The following is a 14,114-nucleotide window of genomic DNA, read 5'->3' as shown; positions in this document are numbered from 1 at the left end:
TATTTGGGAGGTGGGTATTTTCACTGCAGAAGCTTTATTCATTGTGTTGGTTGCAGAACACTGACTTCATATGAACACAGCAACTTGGATGTGCCTGGAAAACAGTTCGATTATTTTGTCTATAACTATTCTGGTTCTCTTATAAATTTAGAGCCCTATGCATTTTAAAATTCAATCCAATCCAATAATTAAAGCCATCCTTTTAGGTAATGCTGTCTGTTTAGGAAAACATGCTTAGTCTCCCAGATTTTTCAGCCTTCTGTCCACTTCTGGGCTCTCCTTCAAGTTAGTGTCTGGTGATTTTACAGTCTTAAGCATGGTAGGGAAGAGCTGGCATCACTGGGTGCTGAGTTCTATTGGTCCTCCGGGTTTCAGGATGATGTCCCTTGTCTATTGGACTTGTAGGTGTTACAGATGTTGTGGGCACCTGTTATCTTGGCTTGGTCTGCCTGCCAGCAAATTAGCTTGGCTTAGGGGCTACAAGAGTTCAGTCTCTGCTTTATTTCACTGTGGCTCCCTGGTGGAAGCCCAAACTGGGGCTCTACTACAGAGGTCCTTTGTTTTTTAAGTCTGAACACAGCTGCTTCCTCAGCTCTCCTTGGGTGTAAGAGTGGGGTGTTATGGGAACTCCTTGTTTATATCTATGTCACATTGAAACCAACAGGACTCTGGGAAAGCCATTGCTAAGAGATGAGCACTCTTGAGCACTCTTGCGGTCTAGGTAACGCTAGCCGATTTCCTTCTGGACTCAGATGTAGAAGTTTGCATTTCTTTTGAGCCTTTCTGCACTCAACCACCAAGATGAGTGTAAAGTGTAGCTGGAAACTGAGATGCACTCTCATAGTGCCCAAACCAGAAAGGCTTCTCTGCCTCTGTACGGGGAGCTCTCCCATCATGTTAGAACAATCACATGGCCTATAGAGCTCATAGGTAGAAGCAATTCTACTTTCATAATGAGAGACGTATAGTTGAATTTTCCGGCGTTAATTCCTATAATATTAAGTTGGTTCTAAAGCATTTAGCAAATCTCTTTACTCTCCCAAATGCCTTGTGTTTGAGCCAAGTGCTTATCTTTTCCTGATCTAGGGTAGTAAGATTTCTGGGTTGCCCTTAAAAGAAATGTGATTTAGGGAATGTTTTGAGATACATTGATTTAGTATTCACAAAATACACTTCCTGTATAGTTCAAAGCCTGAAAATGTGCGGCTGAATGAGCAGTTTGTACTCTATCTCCTGGTGAAGTTAATATGAGAATCACTTCTAATACACTTTGTCTAGCAAGTAGCAAAGGTGGGAAGTTGGGTTTGCTGTGAACGAAAACTGGATAAAAACTAGCAGAATATATTTAGTATAAAGTCTAAAAAGGAAGAAATAATTACAGACAAAAATCAGGCAAACATTTCTTTTATCAATAAATAATGAATTAAGGTGACTTTTACAGTGCAGTGTTCTTCTACAGTATAAACTGACATTTAAAAAAAAATTGTTTCCTAACCTAAGTGTTTTTTCAAAGAAAAAAGGGATTAGCAAATTTTATTTAACGAATGCTAAGATGTTTCTGTTCTACGCGTTAGCAAAATGAAATTGCCTCCTTTATATTTCTTTTCCAATTAGATTTTGGAATTTGTAACAGGCCTTTTCAAATAGAAATGAAAATTAAACTATTATAAAATAGAAAACACATGTAGAAAATAATACAGATTTTTAACATAGCCCTGTATTTTCACTATGTGAAAGAATACTGCCTTTATGGTACAAATGGATAATTAAAAGTGCTAGGTTACACCTTGGTTTAGAGACGGATTGCTCAATCTAGCATCGGAGAATCTTCACTAAGTCTCACGAAACCTTGGAGTTCTTTTTAAATTTTGAGCCGAAATTTCTCCCAAATCCAAAATTCATGATAAAAAGAAGTGCATATAATGACCACATTTCCTAAAATAGTCTCCGAAATCATGGGCACATGCTGTCATGTTAGTGCTCAGTGTACATTTGGGTTTGGAGGCTGGAGCTACGGATTGCCTTCTGAATTGCTCCACTAAGGGCAGTTTGTCGGACACATAAAACAACCCTTCCCTTTGCTCTCCTGGGTGCACAGACCACAATAAGTCACAAACCTTTCTCTTTATTGTGTTCTTGAACTTTACAACATAAGAATGGATTATAAACTTATAGATAATGTGTAGAAAACTGGAAAGCCTGTTTAGGCACCATCTCCAGTATTTACATTACATCACTCATTCATAGAAACTTTAGAGGTTGCTAACAGCTTTTAGTCGTGTTGTGTGAAAGTTAAAATTTTCTTTTTGCTTAAAAACCTAGGAATTCAGATGTGATGAAACATGAAAAACTACTGTAGACTTTTTCTATTTTTTTGTGGTTTAATCACAGAAAACATTAATTGAGGTAAAAGTTGAAATGTAATTTTAAAACTTGTACTTCCAGTAGACTCTTAGATGATGCTTCTAGAAAGAAGCCTGATTTGAGGACTTGGGCATCATTCTGAACAGTGGGCAGAGGTATATTTGAATTATATTAATTGTGAAGGAATAATTTTAATTTCAGAAATATTCTTTGTCATAATTTCTGGAACTTTTCAATATTCCTATTTTTGGAAAATAGAATTTTGTTGATTTGTGCACACCAAAATATTAATGTTTTTAATGGATAATAGAGTTTATACTTGAGATTTCTGGTCACTATACCAGGATATCAATGGTGTCCTCTGTCTCTCCCTCTCTCTGAGAGAGAATAAACAGCACAGTGTCTAACCACAAATACATATCACCGCTACTTTTTTCTCAGTACATAAAAGTATAGCCTCAAATAGCCACACTTTCATCATTAACGTTCCTGTGTAAAAACCTCACCAAAGTGAAAATGAAGGCCTCCATTCTTAGGCCCTGCCCTTCAAAGGCTAGACTGGAACTTAGGTAACATGATTTTTCATTTGTCTCTAGGACTGTGGAAAGACACTGGCTGCGAAAAATGTACACATTTGAACATCATGTAGGAATAAATATCTCCCTCTTGGAATTCAAATTGTATCTAGTAATGCTATTTTTATGCCTCTTACTAGGAAACGAAATACCTCTAAATTTAGTGCTTTGGAATTTTATTTCCACTAAAATTTTCTTCAGATATGTGAGCACCATAGTAACAGCTCTGTGAGCTGAGTCTTCATTACAATTTCCCGATAAGAGCTCCACTCAAGACAGCTCCTTTGGGAGGACTGAAACTAAAAATTGATTCTGATAACATTAGAACAAATTTAAAGACAAAAAAAAGAAAGAAAACATTAGGGAAAGTGTGTGTGCAATGGACAAATATACTTCCCTTTAAGCAAGTTTTTGTTTTATTGTTTTATTTTAGATAAAAGCTAGCGTGCATTTCTCAGTTTTCTAAATTTCTTCACAGATTGATAGGATTTCGCCCTTTAAAAATTAATCTTTTGTAAGAAATATGAAAAATTCAGGTAATTTACTTAGGGTCTACATAAAGATGTTAGTATCCTTTATAATGATAGCATTAAAACAATGTAATGTTAAGTGATATGAGTGTGAAAAATCAGTTCAGGGAATCCATTTTAATGAAAAGATAATAAGCAATAAATTATTTTCAAGGAAATAATTGCATTAAAAATAAAACAAAACAGTGTAGTCCATAGACTGAGTTCTGGCCACCTGAGGAAGAAGCTGTCAGAATAAATCAGGTTGATAACTGATAAGCAGAGCATGTAGTCTGTCATTTTTAAATATGTGCCCAATTTCTTCACATAAATCTTACCTTAAAATCTTCAAAGGGAAAATTTATTTTGGGCACATTGGCCATGAGTATCAGTTGACATTTATACAGTGCACAGAATTTATACTGTGGGTTAGGATGCTGGCCATAATTCCAGGCTGATAGTTTGTAAAGGGAAGATTCCATTTTGTACTGTTTATAAAATGTTACTCTGCAGTTCCATGCTCCAAGACTAACAAAGTCTATCCAAGTCTACTCAAGCACCGCAGTTTAACTTACTGCATTCATTAAACTCGGCTAAGATTGTCCTAATTATATGTTATCAACAATTAAGAAATGGATCACATGCCACAGACTGGCTAAAACATTCTGTATTCTCGGCTGGTTGCCAACGGAGGTATCACGTCCCATTCCACCTTGTCATCAGCTGCGTTCCTGCCTCTGCAGAACAAGTAGCAGCTGCGCTAGACAAAATAACCTGAATTCTCACACGCACTTTTCCTTTAGGAAAGAGCTTCCACTAAACGGCGTCTCTGCTGTGAATAGGACTACACCTGAGTAAGTTGGTGCTGAAAATATATTTTATTCAGATAGATTTATTTTTCACTGATATAATCTTTCATGGCCTTCAAATGCATTTGTCCCATCAAAATAATGGTCTTACTTTTCATGCTGAAATTATTACCAAATGGATTCTGTGGGCAGCTAAGCACTCTTTACTTGTTCAGCAATGATTTTCCTATACCTCAAATTACATAAGTTTATAGGTGCTCTGTTTCAAAGGAAAACAATCTTTATTGATCCAAGCAGTCAGAATTAATTGTGGATCTCTGATCTCAAAACTCCTGGCAAAGTCCTTTTATTCAGAACACCCAAATGCCAGACGTTCAACACTTCACAAATCCTTGTGGGAATCATGGGTTTTTCAAAAACTCTGTTCAATCTACTGCGGCTTCTAAAAGCAAAGGTTCAACAAGGAGTGTGCCTGAACAGAGACAGGCTCAGGCAACTTTGTGAAAAGCTAGACTGGAGCTGGCTTTCACTTGCGCTGTCCTCTTTGTTCTGATAAAGTAAAAATGGGTTTTAGAAGTCAGCCTGTTCTTCCTGTGCTCAACCGAGAGACCCTGGAGCAGCAGGCATGTGCTGCACCAGGATCAGAGAGTGATGCTGTCAGGTGACGGTGCTGAGTCAATGGACCCCGACAGCCAGAGGCTGTTTGTCCTTCCAATACTTTCTGAAGTAGACCATCATGGAAAGCCAGTTCTCCTAGGAAGACATGGCTTTAAACTTCCCCACAGAGTTTGGATACACGAGACCACGTGTTTTCAGTTATCAGTTGACTTGGATCTTGAAAGCTTTACTGTCTCCTGTACAAATCGAGATGGAGGTCGCATGGGCTCCTTAATTAGGGCATGTGAAAAAGATCTGAAAGGTCCACACGAAGTCTCCAGTGTGTGCACCCATCCTAGGCCATTGTGTACTGAGACTATTTCTTTTGGAGGTAGCAGCTTCTCAACTCTTGCTTCACAGGAGGATGTTCTCACTGCTGACCCTGTCACTCACAGAAATAGACCAAGATATTCCTTCTCTAAAGCAAATCTTTTGGAAAGACAATGACCTTTGATTTTGTGAGGGAATCTCATGGATTTCTTTTCTTCATAGATATCTTTAGAAATTCTGGCAAATGCTATCTAGGGAGTATCTATTTTGTAGTAGGTAGCCATATCCACAGCACTGCTGAAGAACCAGCCACTGGGTGCATTGTCTCCCATGCATTTCTTCTTCTTACCTGCTGCTCCTCCTCCTCTTCCCCCATCTTCTTCCTCCTTTTTTCCAGTCCTGTCTTACACTTCATGTCTCCCTCTCTGCTTTTGGTTTATGATGGTACACCGGGTTACTGTAAAACACTCAGTCCTAAATGATCAGTTCCTCTGGCTTGTATTTAATTAATCATGATGCAGCAGTGCAGCAGTATATGGTTTGCCAGTTTCAGTCACCCCTTTTCCTGGCACCTGGGTCAGTGTCTTGTCCTCAGCAGATTCTTAGTGATGGTCACTTATTTGGTTTTCTTTTCACATAATCTGATTACTAAAGAGCAAAAGGTATATTTTTTATTCTTAACATCCAGGACACTTTTCAAAAAGTTATTCAACAGGTTTTGATTTTTATAATTTTTTTCTGTATTGATTTTTGTCTAATCTTGTTCTTATTAAAAATAACTCCTCACCACATCTCTTTTTGACCTGCAGTTGATTTTTGTATATCTTTTCTCTCTTGAGAATAGCTTTTGCTTTTGCTTGCCAGCTTTCTTCTTCCCTTTTGTATAATTTCACATTACAAGTGAAGTTTGATTTGTCTCTGGGACAGCTGCTTTCGGTGCCCTCCTCTCCACTCTGCTGACCACATCTCTGACTGCCCAGGCTGTGGTGCCTGAAGGTCTTCCAAGAGACTTGCTTCCAGTGGAAACACTGGAATAGCATTGTTGAGCTGTAATTTATGATCAGAAATAAGAGAATTCTAGTAATTTTAAACAGTTGGAGACACTTTAACCATATCACTGAAAGCTGTTAAAATTCTCAATCTCAGAATCAGTATATCCCATATTAAGACTGACTGTAAATACATGACTCTAACAATAACAGAAAGAAGCCCGTATAGACATCTGGTATACCCCTTTTCAAAAAGTAGTAGACTTGATCTTCCACTTTCTTAAATACGCAAAGGAAAGCATTTTTTGATATATTTCTGTTTATGGTTGCATAATTTTTACAGCTACTGAATTATTTGAGCTAAATCCCATTTTTCCTTTACCATGACCACCCTCAAGGACAAATGCATTTAAATAAAATGTTAATAGTATATTGGAAAATAGATTTTTACTGTTTGTACCATTGAGAAATATTAATTTCAATCACAAGAGAGGTTATTTTCTATTTGTTTCAAAATACACAGGACCAGAACAAATGTAGAGTCCGTTAGTGCTGAAAAGACTTCTGTATCTGACTCAAGAGCCTAGTAAGTCTATTCTGCCACTTGTATTCATGTCCATTTCATTAACAACCTTCTCCTGCTACTACACAGAAAAAATATTTGCAGGTAGTGTCTACTGCTTCCATGGGACATGCCTGACAGCTTAGAGTAGTGCATGGGAAACAGGGAGGCCCCTTTACACTCTGTAGCCAGTAGGACAAATCACTGAAATCCTCTTAGATATTAAAAGGGAATGTCCTGAGCTATTCTGAAGTCTCAGAAGGACTAACAAAGTTCATTCCATTTGTCATTGAAATTTGACAGTGATGTAGAACAAAACCTTTCCGCAGTGGGGACTGGCTGCACCGAAATCCTTTTGCAACAAGGAAATTAGGTCAGCAGAAATTTAGGTCACCACCTCACAGAGATGTCCTCATGCCTGAAAGAAGCCAAGAGAATGTAAAATGTAACGTATAAAAAGACTATTGTTTTGGGTTTAATTCAGGAGGTGGCACCTTCCAAAGCTTAGTGTGGTATAAACTCAGGTGTGATTCAGCAAAGACAACTGCCTTTTGCATCAGCAGCATTGCTCCTGATGAATCTGAAAGCCACACTGAGGTGCTTCTAGCTGAGGCTGACCCACCCAGTTTAGTCATGCAATTCAAGAAATATTTACCAAGCCTACATTATATGCAACGAGCCTGTTAGATAACAAAATGTTATGAAGATTAACAAGCACTTACTTCCCACCCTCTCCCTCTGATGAGTAAGAAGCTTATAACCCAGGAATAGGAGGAGATAGAAGGACAATATTGGCCCAAAGTCACTGATCACACAATGAATGAGCTCCTACTACGTGCCACAGGATAAGAGAATTGATATATGAGATGCAAGTCAGTGTGACTGCTGGATGGAGAGGAGGAAGAGATCAGGTCAGTTTGAGGTGGGCAAGAAGAAAACTTTTCCTGAAAGGGGTAGGTTCACTGAATTTAAGATGAATATAATTTCAACAGATGGTGATCTATAACAGGTCCCTGAGTGGAAGTAGTGGGAAGAAAGACACAGTTGGTACCTAGAGGCAGGAAGCAAGCAGAAGCAGCTCTGCTCCAGAGCTTCAGGCTGAGAAAGTGGCATATGTGAAGACAAAAAAAGGCAGGCGAGATTGCATTGTATTGGAAAATAGTACATGCTCAGTCTGACAATAAGTATTAAGCATAGACGCAGAAACTGAAGTAGTGATATTCCTTGATTCAAAGTGGGATTATGCCCCAATGGAGTTGTTGGTATGGATTGTAAGTTGACAATAAGTTGAAAGTGTATTTAGTACACTAACCCACTGATCATCCTACCTTACTTAGCAACAGTGCCTCCGAGAGTAGAGGCTGTCTGCACCTGTGGTCACATGGCCGACGAGGACGGCTGTTTTGCTGTTGCTGCTCAGAGTCTCCGAGGAATAGCATACCTTACAGGGGTGCCCTGAAAGGGAAAGTTAAAGTTCAAAAGAAACTTTCGTGGTAAAACTGGAAAATTGTAAACTGAACCATCAAAATTTGGGACCATCTGTAATTAGAATGTTTGGAATTTTACTTTGATATACCATGAATGCTGGATTTAAGGTTGTGTTAGGCCTTGGGAAAGGGACACTGGTGATTTGGAATGCTCCCGCAGGATAAATGAATAAAGCATAGAAATGTGAAGTGTTAAACCATATCTGCTGCTCCAGAATGTCTCTAGATGGAAAGGGATTTGATTGACATCTATACATTTACAACGTATTTTCCAAAAGGAACAAGGGATTTTACTACATATTCTTTTCAAAGTGGTCTAACTGAAGTTTAAGGCAATGTTTGGCCTTCATAGACAAAAACTTGAATGAGAAATAGAAAAAATTAAGTATTTTCTTGTTTTCCTTGGTTATGAGACCACCTTCTCACTACATACATCAGCTGGCGAAGTCTGCTTTCAGCAGTGGAAATTTCATTATCACATCTAATTCTGGTTTGGTAGCACATTAAACTTTCAAGCAGTTAATGACTCTGGTTTTCTTTCTGCTCAGCTTTACCCTTCGTAGAAGATCGGCAAGCGGAAAAACGTGACAGTAAGACTGAGTTATGAACTTTGAAAAGTTGAGAACAAGTAACTACTTGTGCTGTGAAAGCTGGTCTCTCTGCTCTTGATTAACTGTCTGCAATAGGTCACTGGTGAGTCCTGTACACCCCGGCAACGATTATTGTAACAGACAGGCTGAGTAAATCACCAAGGCTGGGTGGGGGACTCGCAGGGATAAATTCCTTTTGGGTTTCTATTAAATACATAGATTATCCAAACTGCCTTGTAAAATGACTCGATTCCTATATGCACTCCCATTATATTCTGCATATAATAATTTTGACAAAAAGTAAAATAACATTTTCTGTGAAGGATAGGCAAGTTTCCTAACTCTGCTTACATAGAAGTGCTTTGGAAATTTTAGTACGTAGAGACTCCTGGATGAGGTTTTGATACTAGAAAAACAAAGCAAAACAGGTGTGTGTGTGTGTGTGTGTGTGTGTGTGTGTGTGTGTGTGTGTGTGTGTGTTTTGGAGAAAACTTACATACATATGTATGCATTATATATACAAACACATGTATGTATATATATGCATGCATTTATGTTTGTCATAGAACATAAACACAGAATTCAGGCATTGACAGAAATATTAGTAAGAGGCTAATATTACTTGATTGATTATTTCTTCAGCTAGGTATATAGTTATATCCTTCTCTTTTAGATGAAATTGAGGCTCAGAGAGGTTAATCAATTCATAGGACAGATATACACAAAGTGGATTTTTAAAAAGCTAGGAAGTAATAAAATCTTAGGATAGAGCTCACTGTGCCCTGTTCTAGTTTGCTTTTTGCTGTGATAAACACACTGACCCAAACAACTTGGGGAAGAAAGAGTTTGCTTCATCCTTCAACTCCCAGGCCAATCGATTATTGAGGGAAGTCAGGGAAGAACTCAAGGCAGGAGCTTGGAAAGAACTGTGGAGGAATGCTGCTTACTAGTTTGCTCCTTCAGGCTTGTGCTCAGCCACCCTTCTTATACAGTCCAGGTTGAGCTGCCCACTAGTGACACCCTCACAGTGGGACATCACATCAATTGGCAATCAAGACCATTCCCCACAGACATGGCCACAGGCTAATCTGAACTGACTAATCTCTCAGTTGAGACTCCCCCTTCCCAGCGACTCTTGAGTGTGTCAGGCTGACAGTGAAGACTTGTGAGAACATCTTCCCCAGTCCAGAACTCAAGGTTCACCCGCTCTTTCCTTCACTCCTGCCTTCTTCTCTCCATCCATCTTATCTACCATAGCCAAATGTTTCACAAAATGAATACAGTAAAATGAACAAAAATGATTTTGACACGTTTATAAAGATATCACATAGCCAAAACGAAGACCAAGGTAAGTAGAAATATAAGGCTGGATGTGAGTTTAGTAACAATGATGAACAATTTCTTAGCAGCAATGGTCAGGAAAGATAAAGGCAACTGATTTACAATCCAGTAATCTAACAATTACCCCCAAAAAATAGCATTGGAGTTTCACACGGTATTTCATGTGATGGCCTTTGTTAGCATATGTGGTGCAGGCTTCTGATGGCCTGGTTTAGTTCCTAAATAACTTTTCTAAATATTTAATTTCTAAAATAGCATTGCTATTATAACTTTATGTATAAGTTTCTGGGATTATGCATACACAGATACCTTAGAATGAGCAAACCATTGAAGATCAGAATGTATTTACTCTCTCTGGAGAGATAGTCTTCCATCTCTAACTCATTGCTGTCATCTGAGGAGTCTGATCTCAATACTCTACTGGGAGAGTTTACACTGCAGTTACGTCATGGGCACCTAGGCATTGTGGGAGGACACCTCTGCATGTGAGCGTCTTACAGAAACCGGTTTACTGTCTGGGTTTGACTGTCATCATTTGTTTATTATTCTCATCATTGTCCATGAAAACCTCTGAGAACCTGTAAATGACAACCACTTCACATTTCTAAATTGCCTTCATTTAGACCTTCATATATTATACAAATGGAATCTGTATGGTCAGGACACTTTTCATCACCCGTGAATGTTGTGTCGTGTCAGTTGAGGGGACTCAGTGACTAGTCTTTAGGGAAGAGTTTGCAGGAAAAGTAGAAAATCAGGATGCAAATCCCCTCATGCACTATCTAAAAGAGCTCAGACTTGCTTCTGGTCTGTAAAGAGTAACTTCCCCTTCATTTGCTTGAATAGTGTGCAGTATCAGTGTAGCAGAACTTAAGACAGCTTTCTCTCCTGTCTTCCTTGATATAGATACTCTATAGGGAATCATAATTATAGGAAAAATTGCTTTTCTTCTTTATTAAAGCTAATTTAATATAAACTTGCTGTTAGGAAAACAATATCCACAACAAATTTGGCTAGCTTGATTTATTTTTAAGGAAATATTGTCAATTTAACAAAAGAGAATAGGTATCAACATAGTCTTACATCCATTCTAAATCTAACATTCTCCTGTAAATTAGAGAATCAGGCTCCATAAAAAACACCAAGTAAACTAGGTCAGAGATAACAAGGTGGAAATTAAAATGACTATATCAATTATTTGCTTAAGTTATTTTCTAATATTTCACACTGTAGGATCTTTTACATAAGACCCCCATTTTATTCTATTATACAAAGAAAACTATGCTTTAACATAAAAACTATTTATAGAATCCTTTAAAAGATGATGAATGGAAAAAATCATTTAGAAAAAGTAGGGGGAAATACCAGAAAGCTCTCATTTAGAATTATTTCAAATTAAAATTGCCAAATTATAGTTGTTCTGGTAACGAACATTAGTATGCTAAAGACTACCACTGGGGCATTAGAGTGTCCCTCTCTCTGCCCTGGGCAATGCGCTTCTTCCAATGGTTAGTTTCCTGATGTATTTTATATCACCATTGTTTCTATTGTTATATCTTCCTTTCTTAAGCACAGATAAACCTATTATTTTTAAAATCCATATCAATCACGATTTGCTAGGGAACCAAGCCTAATAACCAGAGATTTGTATAAATGATATGACCCAGGGCTCTCTGTGTGCTTAGCTCCCCTCTTCTGCTCCTTAGATCTGAAATTTTGTGCCCTCCTACATGACAAAATCATGTCTTTTGAATGTTCTACTGCACCATAAAATGGTTTAATCACTGCTTTCTAGTGCTCATAACTCTCTTCACAGGTTTTTTTTTTTTTTTGATCTAGTTGCCCTAATATTATGAAAATCTGTTTGGCAATGGAAATCAGTAGGAGGAGGGTTCAAAATACAGTAGAGAACTGACTAACATCTCAGACTCAAGTTCTGTCCTTGGTGCACTAAGGTTCATTGGTATAGAGCTTCTAAAAAGTAAGTATATTTGGCCAGATCTCACATTGTACAAGTGGTCCTTGCCCTCGTCCAGGGTATTAGTCGGTTCTCTAGAGTCACGGAACTTGTGAATGAATCTCTCTCTCTCTCTCTCTCTCTCCATATATATATATATATATATATATATATATATATATATATGGAGAATTTATTGGAATGACTTATAGGCTTCAGTCCAGCTAATCCAACAATAGCTAGCTGTAAAGTGTAAAGTGTGATCCTAATCAGTCTTATCAATAAAAACCTGGAGTCAGATATCGAGAATGGAAGCTGAAAGACCAGAGAAGCAGAGCAGCAGCCACTATAAAACTCTACGAATCCTCAGACCAAATGAGGGGAATCCTGTCTCTATGAATCCTCAGACTAAATGGGGGTGCCATGATCCTGTCTTCACTCACCTTATACTTCTGTCTCCACCTCCCAAGTGCTGGAATTAATATGTGCACCACCACTGCTCGGCTTTGTTTTTCTTTTAGCCCAGGGTGGCCTTGAACTCCTGATCTTCCTGCTTCCTCATCTCTGGTGATGGGATTAAAGGTGTGAGCCACCACTGCCTGGCCTCTATGGTTAACTAGTGGCTAGCTCTGCCCTCTGATCTCCAGGCAAGCTTTACTCATCAGAACACAAACAAAATATCATACAACATAGCTGTTAATGGAAAGCCCAGGAGTCTAGTAGTTGCTCAGTCCCAGAATGCTTGGTGTGTCAGCTGGTCTTCTATATATGCTGGAATCCCAAAGAAACAGGCTCCAATAACCGTAAAAGAATGGACTTGCTAGCAAGGAGAGAGCCAGCAGGCAAAAAACAAAACCTACCTTCTTCCATGTCCTTATCTAGGCAGCCTCCAGCAGAAGGTGTAGCCCAAATTAAAGGTGTGTCTTCCCACCTCAAGATCTGAATTAAAGACATGTGTTATCCTGCCTCAAGAGCCAGATCAAAGGTGTTTCCTCCTACCTCAAAGGTCCATAGTAGAAGAGGATTCACCCTTCAAACCAAGCAGAAAATCTCTCACAGGTGTGCCCTCCATTTCTGGATTATAGTTTATTCCAGATATAGTCAATTTGACAATCAAGAACAGCCATCACATCTCATGTAAGAGTGTACAGGGTACCTGGATGGGACATGAGGTGCCGGTTCTTACAGTGTGGATCTAGTGAAGGCGAGCAGATCTTCACTGTGCCAAGGATGGGCATGATGAGGGCAAAGGCATACCAGGGCAGCTTTCTGGATGAGGCTGCAGCTGAGTCTTGGATCACACATCTCAGGTTTTGTAGGTTGAACGGGGAGAAGGAAGTGTTCTAGACAAGGCAGTCTTCCAGGAAAGTGTAAAGAGAAAACTCAAGCAAATGCTCCAAAGCCTGTTCTTCTTTCATTACACAGTGAAACCGTCTAGGAAGGGATCCCGAAACCTCCTAACTCCCCAGCCTTTTCTTTGTCAATCCTATTGAAACAGGAGATCCTGGGCATCATCAAGGTTTGCTTAATGCTCTGATTGCATATGATTTATATATTTAATTAACATGAAAGAACAGAATTTTATAGTGTTTGCTATTAAAAATAGATGCTATCCTTAGAAAAATAAGCTGTTTCCTTTCAGACACAATTTATAATCAGAATCTTGGAGTACCACACCACTTTCATTCTGTGTAAATGGGCTGAAACTGGTATTACAAAGATTCTTTTTAACAGGAATTTTCCAGGTATGTAATTTTTACAGTAGAAGCTTTGGTTCTACTGTCACATCTAGAAGTTGGGATCTTTTTGAAATCACAAGTAGAAGATTCAAATTATGTTACAACTGGTGCATCATAAATTCTCCTTTGCACATTTGCTACGGTGCTACTTGTGAACTGTGGGAGAAATGAGTGAATCGTTAGCTGGATGCTTCTGTATCAAAGCATGTCAGGAAGGGTAGCAGCTAGCATCCCCCAAGCCAGAAAAGTTAGAGACTGGTATGTT

The 14,114-nt window shown here is 38.6% G+C and overlaps 1 long non-coding RNA gene across 1 annotated transcript in view; it reads left to right on the top strand.

The window, feature by feature from the left end:
• Positions 1-14,114, top strand: part of LOC121822955 (uncharacterized) — a 72,231-nt gene that overhangs the window by 47,171 nt on the left and 10,946 nt on the right. The window contains exon 3 of the long non-coding RNA XR_013044895.1: positions 8,771-8,915. This is a non-coding gene — a long non-coding RNA (uncharacterized LOC121822955). The remainder of the gene's footprint in view (positions 1-8,770; positions 8,916-14,114) is intronic.

Source organism: Peromyscus maniculatus, chromosome 15, assembly GCF_049852395.1.
Source record: "Peromyscus maniculatus bairdii isolate BWxNUB_F1_BW_parent chromosome 15, HU_Pman_BW_mat_3.1, whole genome shotgun sequence".
Taxonomy (NCBI): domain Eukaryota; kingdom Metazoa; phylum Chordata; class Mammalia; order Rodentia; family Cricetidae; genus Peromyscus; species Peromyscus maniculatus.
This window is presented reverse-complemented; position numbering and strand designations above follow the sequence as displayed.